Below are 9,576 nucleotides of genomic sequence, written 5' to 3'. Positions count from 1 at the left end.
ATAATGAAGAGGTTCATGAAGACACTCAAACAAATAATAAAGAACCAGACAATGATGTTGAAATAGAACCACCCTCTTGATAATGATAATGAAACTTCTATCTCTGATACTGAAATTCAGTCTAGTAATGAACACTCACCTTCTAATAATGAAAAAGATAATGACGAGGTTCATGAAGACACTCAAACAAATAATAAAGAACCAGACAATGATGTTGAAATAGAACCACCCGTTGATCTTGATAACCCACAACCTAAGAATACACGTTATGATAAAAGAGACTTTATTGCTAGAAAACACGGTAAAGAAAGAGAACCGTGGGTTCAAAAACCTATGCCCTTTCCACCTAAGTCAATTAAAAAGAAAGATGATGAAGAATTTGAACGCTTTGCTAAAATGCTGAGGCCAGTCATTTTGCGTACTCGCTTGACTGATATCTTGAAAATGCCTCCTTATGCAAAGTATATGAAAGACATCATCACTAATAAGAGAAAAATACCAGAAGCTGAAATCTCCACTATTCTTGCTAATTATACTTTTAAACATGGAGTACCTAAAAAACTTGGAGATCCGGGAATACCAACTATACCTTGCTCCATCAAAAAGAACTATGTGAAAACTGCTTTATGTGATTTAGGAGTTGGTGTTAGTGTTATGCCTTTCTCTTTATATAAAAGACATGACTTGAATAAACTCACACCTACTGAAATATCTTTGTAAATGGCTGACAAATCAACTGCCATACTGCTACCTCTTGAGCACTTGCGTTGGTTTTCCCTTGAAGAGGAAAGGGTGATGCAGCAGACTAGCGTAAGTATTTCCCTTAGTTTTTGAGAACCAAGGTATCAATCCAGTAGGAGGCCACGAACGAGTCCCTCATACCTACACAAACAAATAAATCCTCACAACCAACGCGATAAGGGGTTGTCAATCCCTACACGGTCACTTACGAGAGTGAGATCTGATAGATATGATAAGATAATATTTTTGGTATTTTTATGATAAAGATGCAAAGTAAAATAAAAGGTAAAGGAAATAACTAAGTATTGGAAGATTAATATGATGGAAGATAGACCCGGGGGCCATAGGTTTCACTAGTGGCTTCTCTCGAGAGCATAAGTATTCAAGACGGGTAAACAAATTACTGTTGAGCAATTGGCAGAATTGAGCATAGTTATGAGAATATCTAGGTATGATCATGTATATAGGCATCACGTCCGAGACAAGTAGACCGACTCCTGCTTGCATCTACTACTATTACTCCACACATCGACCGTTATCCAGCATGCATCTAGAGTATTAAGTTCAAGAGAACAGAGTAACGCTTTAAGCAAGATGACATGATGTAGAGGGATAAACTCATGCAATATGAAATAAACCCCATCTGATGGCAACAATACAATGCGTGTCTTTCTGCCCCTACTGTCACTGGGAAAGGACACCGCAAGATTGAACCCAAAGCTAAGCACTTCTCCCATTGCAAGAAAGATATATCTAGTAGGCCAAACCAAACTGATAATTCGAAGAGACTTGCAAAGATAACCAATCATACATAAAAGAATTCAGAGAAGATTCAAATATTGTTCATAGATAAACTTGATCATAAACCCACAATTCATCGGTCTCAACAAACACAGTGCAAAAGAAGATTACATCGAATAGATCTCCACAAGATAGGGGGAGAACTTTGTATTGAGATCCAAAAGGAGAGAAGAAGCCATCTAGCTAATAACTATGGACCCGTAGGTCTGAGGTAAACTACTCACACTTCATCAGAAGGGCTATGGTGTTGATGTAGAAGCCCTCCGTGATCGATGACCCCTCCGGCGGATCTCCAGAACAGGCCCCAAGATGGGATCTCGTGGATATAAAAAGTTACGGCGGTGGAATTAGGGTTTTGGCTCTGTATCTGGTAGTTTAGGGGTACGTAGGTATATATAGGAGGAAGGAGTACGTCGGTGGAGCAACAGGGGGCCCACGAGGGTGGAGGGCGCGCCCAGGGGGGTTAGGCGCGCCCCCTACCTCATGGCCTCCTGATTGATGTCTTGACGTAGGGTCCAAGTCCTCTAGATCATGTTCGTTTCGAAAATCACGTTCCCGAAGGTTTCATTCCGTTTGGACTCCGTTTGATATTCTTTTTCTGCGAAACCCTAAAATAGGCAAAAAAACAGCAATTCTGGGCTGGGCCTCCAGTTAATAGGTTAGTCCCAAAAATAATATAGAAGTGTATAATAAAGCCCAATAATGTCCAAAACAGAATATAATATAGCATGGAACAATAAAAAAATTATAGATACGTTGGAGACGTATCAAGCATCCCCAAGCTTAATTCCTGCTCGTCCTCGAGTAGGTAAATGATAAAAACAGAATTTTTGATTGGAATGCTACTTGGCATAATTTCAATGTAATTCTCTTAATTATGGTATGAATATTCAGATCCGAACTAAGTGGGTGTGCATCCAACTTGCTTGCTCACGAAGACCTATGGCACTTTGAGGAAGCCCATCGTTGGAATATACAAGCCAAGTTCTATAATGAAAAATTCCCACTAGTATATGGAAGTGATAATAAAGGAGACTCTCTATCATGAAGATCATGGTGCTACTTTGAAGCACAAGTGTGGAAAAAGGATAGTAGTATTCCCCCTTTTTTTGGGCCTTCTTTTTTCTTTTCTTTGGCCTTTCTCTTTTTTTATTTGGGACAATACTCTACGAATGATGATCATCACACTTCTATTTATTTACAACTCAATGATTACAACTCAATACTAGAACAAAGTATGACTCTATATGAATGCCTCCGGCGGTGTACCGGGATAGCAATGATGCATGAGTGACTTATATGAAAGAATTATGAACGGTGGCTTTGCCACAACTAAAATGTCAACTACATGATCATGCAAAGCAATATGACAATGATGGAGCGTGTCATGATAAATGGAACGGTGGAAAGTTGCATGGCAATATATCTCGGAATGGCTATGGAAATGCCATGATAGGTAGGTATGGTGGCTGTTTTGAGGAAGGTATATGGTGGGTGTATGATACCGGCGAAAAGTGCACGGTATTAGAGAGGCTAGCAATGGTGGAAGGGTGACAGTGCGTATAATCCATGGACTCAACATTAGTCATAAAGAACTCACATACTTATTGCAAAAATCTATTAGTTATCAAAGCAAAGTACTACGCGCATGCTCCTAGGGGGATAGATTGGTAGGAAAAGACCATCGCTCGTCCCCGACCGCCACTCATAAGGAGGACAATCAATAAATACGTCATGCTCTGACTTCTTAACATAACGGTTCACCATACATGCATGCTACGGGAATCATAGACTTCAACACAAGCATTTCTAAAATTCACAATTACTCAACTAGCACAACTCTAATATCACCATCTCCATATCTCAAAACAGTTATCAAGTTTCAAACTTCTCATAGTATTCAACACACTCATAAGAATTTTTTTATTTATTAATCTTGAATGCCTCAAATAATTAAAGAAAATTACCATGCTGTTTTGTAGGACTCTCAAAATAATCTAAGTGAGGCATGAGAGAACAATAGTTTCTATAAAATAAATCCACCGATGTGCTCTAAAAGATATAAGTGAAGCACTAGAGCAAAAACTATATAACTCAAAAGATATAAGTGAAGCACATAGAGTATTCTAATAATTTCCGAATCATGCGTGTCTCTCTCAAAAAGGTGTGTTCAGCAAGGATTATTGTGGAAAGCTAAAAAATAAAGACTCAAATAATACAAGACGCTCCAAGCAAAACACATATCATGTGGTAAATAAAAATATAGCTCCAAGTAAAGTTACCGATAGAAGTAGACGAAAGAGGGGATGCCTTCCGGGGCATCCCCAAGCTTTGTCTTTTAGGTGTCCTTAGATTATCTTGGGGGTGCCATTTTCATCCCCAAGCTTAGTCTCTTGCCACTCCTTGTTCCATAATTCATCAAATCTTTACCCAAAACTTGAAAACTTCACAACACAAAACTTAAAGTAGAAAATCTCGTGAGCTCCGTTAGCAAAAGAAAACAAAACACCACTTCAAGGTACTGTAATGAACTCATTATTTACTTATATTGGTGTTAAACCTAATGTATTCCAACTTATCTATGGTTTATAAACTATTTTACTAGCCATAGATTCATCAAAATAAGCAAACAACACACGAAAAACAGAATCTGTCAAAAACAGAACAGTCTGTAGCAATCTGTAGCTAACGCAAGATATGGAACCCCAAAATTTCTAAAATAAATTTCTGAACGTGAGGAATTTATTTATTAATCATCTGAAAAAATAATTAACTAAATATCACTTTCCAAATAAAAATGGCAGCAGTTCTCGTGAGCGCTAAGGTTTCTGTTTTTTAAAGCAAGATTAACAAGACTTTCCCCAAGTCTTCCCAACGGTTCTACTTGGCACAAACACTAATTAAACACAAAAAACACAACCAAAACAGAGGCTAGATAAATTCTTTATTACTAAATAGTATCAAAAATCAAGGAATAAAAATAAAATTGGGTTGCCTCCCAACAAGCGCTATCGTTTAACGCCCCTAGCTAGGCATAAAAAGCAAGGATAGATCTAGGTGTTGCCATCTTTGGTAGGCAATCCATTAGTGGCTCTCATAATATATTCATAAGGAAATTTAATTTTCTTTCTAGGGAAGTGTTCCACGCCTTTTCTTAATGGAAATTGGAATCTAATATTCCCTTCCTTCATATCAATAATTGCACCAATCGTTCTATGGAAAGGTCTACCAAGAATAATAGGACATGAAGGATTGCAATGTATGTCAAGAACAATAAAATCTACGGGAACATAATTCCTATTTGCAACAATAAGAACATCATTAATTCTTCCCATAGGTTTCTTAATAGTGGAATCCGCAAGGTGCAAGTTTAAAGATCAATCATAAAAATCACGGAAACCTAACAAATCACATAAAGTCTTTGGAATCATGGAAACACTAGCACCCAAATCACACAAAGCATAGCATTCATGATCTTTAATTTTAATTTTAATAGTAGGTTCCCACTCATCATAAAGTTTTCTAGGGATAGAAACTTCAAACTCAAGTTTTTCTTCATAAGATTGCATCAAAGCATCAACGATATGTTTAGTAAAAGCTTTATTTTGACTATAAGCATGAGGAGAATTTAGCACGGATTGCAACAAGGAAATATAATCTATCAAAGAGCAATTTTCATAATTAAATTCCTTGAAATCCAAAATAGTGGGTTCATCAATATTTGAAGTTTTGACTTCTTCAATCCCACTTTTAACAATTTTAGCATCAAGATCTAAAGACTCTGAATTTTTGGAACGCCGTCTAGGTAAAGGTGGATCATATTCAGTCCCATTATTATCAAGATTCATATTTCAAAACAAAGATTTAATAGGGGACACATCAATAACTTTTAGATCTTCATCTTTATTATCATGGAAACTAGAAGAACACGCTTTTATAAAGCAATCTTTCTTAGCACACATCCTAGCGATTCTTTCTTTGCACTCATCAATGGAAATTCTCATGGCTTTGAGAGACTCATTGATATCATGCTTAGGTGGAATAGATCTAAGTTTCAAAGAATCAACATCAAGAGAAATTCTATCAATGTTCCTAGCCAACTCATCAATCTTAAGCAATTTTTCTTCAATCAAAGCATTGAAATTCTTTTGCGAAGTAATAAATTATTTAATATTAGATTCAAAATCAGAGGGCATCTTATTATAATTTCCATAAGAATTGTTGTAGGAATTACCATAATTATTAGAGGAATTACTAGGATACCCCTAGGGTTAAAGTTTCCTCTATATGCGTTGTTACCAAAATTGTTCCTACCAACAAAATTCACATCCATAGATTCGTTGTTATTCTCAATCAAAGTAGACAAAGTCATATCATTAGGATCAGAAGAAACACTTTTATTAGCAAATAATTTCATAAGTTCATCCATCTTTCCACTCAAAACATTAATTTCTTCTATCGCATGCACTTTCTTATTAGTAGATCTTTCAGTGCGCCATTGAGAATAATTAACCATAATATTATCTAGGAGTTTAGTAGCTTCTCCTAAAGTGATTTCGATAAAAGTGCCTCCCGCGGCCGAATCTAAAAGATTTCTAGAAGCAAAATTCAATCCGTCATGAATTTTTTGTATAATCATCCACAAATTCAAACCATGCGTAGGGCAATTACGTATCATTAATTTCATACTCTCCCAAGCTTGTGCAATATGTTCATGATCAAGTTGCTTAAAATTCATAATATCGTTTCTAAGAGAGATGATCTTAGTGGGAGGAAAATACTTAGAGATAAAAGCATCTTTGCACTTATTCCACGAATCAATACTATTTTTAGGCAAATTTGAAAACCAAGCTTTAGCACGATCTCTAAGCGAAAAAGGAAATAGCTTCAATTTAACAATATCATTATCCACATCTTTCTTCTTTTCCATATCACACAAATCAACGAAGCTATTTAGATGGGTAGCGGCATCTTCACTAGGAAGGCCGGAAAACGAATCTTTCATGACAAGATTTAGCAAGGCAACATTAATTTCACAAGATTCAACATCGGTAAGAGGAGCAATCGGAGTGCTAATAAAGTCATTGTTGTTGGTATTGGTAAAGTCACACAATTTAGTGTTATCTTGAGCCATCGTGACAAGCAAGCAATCCAACACACAAGCAAACGAGGAACGGGCAAAAAGAGGCAAATAGAGAAAGAGAGGGAGGATATAGAGAGAGAGGGCGAATAAAACGGCAAGGGTGAAGTGGGGGAGAGGAAAACGAGAGGCAAATGGCAAATAATGTAATGCGGGAGATAAGGGTTGTGATGGGTACTTGGTATGTTGACTTTTGCGTAGACCTCCCCGGCAACGGCGCCAGAAATCCTTCTTGCTACCTCTTGAGCACTTGCGTTGGTTTTCCCTTGAAGAGGAAAGGGTGATGCAGCAGAGTAGTGTAAGTATTTCCCTCAGTTTTTGAGAACCAAGGTATGAATCCAGTAGGAGGCCACGCACGAGTCCCTCATACCAACGCAAACAAATAAATCCTCGCAACAAACGCGATAAGGGGTTGTTAATCCCTATATGGTCACTTATGAGAGTGAGATCTGATAGATATGATAAGATAATATTTTTGGTATTTTTATGATAAAGATGCAAAGTAAAATAAAAGGTAAAGGAAATAACTAAGTATTGGAAGATTAATATGATGGAAGATAGACCCGGGGGCCATAGGTTTCACTAGTGGCTTCTCTCGAGAGCATAAGTATTCACGACGGGTAAACAAATTACTGTTGAGCAATTGACAGAATTGAGCATAGTTATGAGAATATCTAGGTATGATCATGTATATATGCATCACGTCTGAGACAAGTAGACCGACTCCTGCCTGCATCTACTACTATTACTCCACACATCGACCGCTATCCAGCATGCATCTAGAGTATTAAGTTCAAGAGAATAGAGTAACGCTTTAAGCAAGATGACATGATGTAGAGGGATAAACTCATGCAATATAAATAAACCCCATCTTGTTATCCTCGATGGCAACAATACAATACGTGGTTTGCTGCCCCTACTGTCACTGGGAAAGGACACCGCAAAATTGAACCCAAAGCTAAGCACTTCTCCCATTGCAAGAAAGATCAATCTAGTTGGCCAAACCAAACTGATAATTCGAAGAGACTTGAAAAGATAACCAATCATACATAAAAGAATTCAGAGAAGATTCAAATATTGTTCATAGATAAACTTGATCATAAACCGACAACTCATCGGTCTCAACAAACACACCGCAAAAGAAGATTACATCGAATAGATCTCCACAAGAGAGGGGGAGAACTTTGTATTGAGATCCAAAAAGGGAGAAGAAGCCATCTAGCTAATAACTATGGACCCGTAGGTCTGAGGTAAACTACTCACACTTCATCGGAAGGGCTATGGTGTTGATGTAGAAGCCCGCCGTGATCGATGCCCCCTCCGGCGGAGCTCCGGAACATGCCCCAAGATGGGATCTCGTGGATACAGAAAGCTATGGCGGTGGAATTAGGGTTTTGGCTCCGTATCTGGTAGTTTGGGGGTACATAGGTATATATAGGAGGAAGGAGTACGTCGGTGGAGCAACAGGGGGCCCACGAGGGTGGAGGGCGCGCCCAGGAGGGGTAGGCGCGCCCCCTACCTCGTGGCATCCTGATTGATGTCTTGACGTAGGGTCCAAGTCCTCTGGATCATGTTCGTTTCGAAAATCACGTTCCCGAAGGTTTCATTCCATTTGGACTCCGTTTGATATTCTTTTTCTGCGAAACCCTAAAATAGGCAAAAAAACAGCAATTCTGGGCTGGGCCTCCGGTTAATAGGTTAGTCCCAAAAATAATATAAAAGTGTATAATAAAGCGCAATAATGTCCAAAACAGAATATAATATAGCATGGAACAATAAAAAAATATAGATACGTTGGAGACGTATCACATACTTATCAGTATCTGTAAGGATGTGCCCGTTGTTGTTGTTGCTAATGTTACTATTTTGACTGACTTTGTTATACTTGAGATGCCCGAGGACGACAACATGTCGATGATCCTTGGTAGACCCTTCTTGAATACTGCAGGGCTGTTATTGATTGCAATAAAAGCAAGGTCACTTTTCATATCAATGGTAATGAGCATATGGCGCACTTTTCGAAGAAACAATTCCAAGTGAATGGTATTAATGTTATTGAAAAATCTCCGACAATCACTATTGGAAGTTTTCAAATACCTCTACCTACTGTCAAAAAGAAATATGAAATGCTTATTGTAGGGACATCCATATCCCCGTTGAGGTAACTTAGTGATTTACAGAAGTCCTTCGGTTTCATGCTAATCGGAAGTGGTTGTTAATAAGACTTGATCAACCTTATTGATGAATCATTTTTGAGAGGTATGAAGTTGATAAATTTAGTAAGCACTACCTCCTGTCCCTATTTTTTTTCTTTTTTATTAGTTAAATAAAATAAAATGCCATATTTTGTCTGTTTTGTGAAGTTCTCGTGTAATAAAAAAATGACCCAAAAATAAAAGTTCTCAGAATGCTCTGAAAATTTAATACGATTTTTATGAATATTTAAGAATTTCTGGTGCAAATAATATCAGAGGGAGGTGCACCAGGTGGGCACAACCCACCTGGGCGCGCCAGGACCCCCAGGCACGCCCTGGTGGGTTGTGGTCCCCACGTGGGCCCCCTCACTTATGGATACGTCCATTTTGCATCATGCTTTTATATCGATATTTATTGCATTATGGGCTGTTATTACACATTATGTGACAATACTTATGCCTATTCTCTCTTATTTTACAAGGTTTACATAAAGAGGGAGAATGCCGGCAGCTGGGATTCTGGGCTGGAAAAGGAGCAAATATTAGAGACCTATTCTGCACAGCTCCAAAAGTCTGGAAACTTCACGGAAGTCATTTTCAGAATATATAAAAAATATTGAGCGCAAGAAGTTCACCAGGGGGCCACACCCTGCCCACGAGGGTCGGGGGCGCGCCCTCCTACCTCGTGGCCCCCCTGGT

The sequence above is a fragment of the Triticum urartu genome, chromosome 4 (assembly GCF_003073215.2).
Source record: "Triticum urartu cultivar G1812 chromosome 4, Tu2.1, whole genome shotgun sequence".
In the NCBI taxonomy this organism is placed as follows: Eukaryota; Viridiplantae; Streptophyta; class Magnoliopsida; order Poales; family Poaceae; genus Triticum; species Triticum urartu.
The sequence above is the reverse complement of the archived record's forward strand: the minus strand, read 5'-3'. Positions refer to the sequence as shown.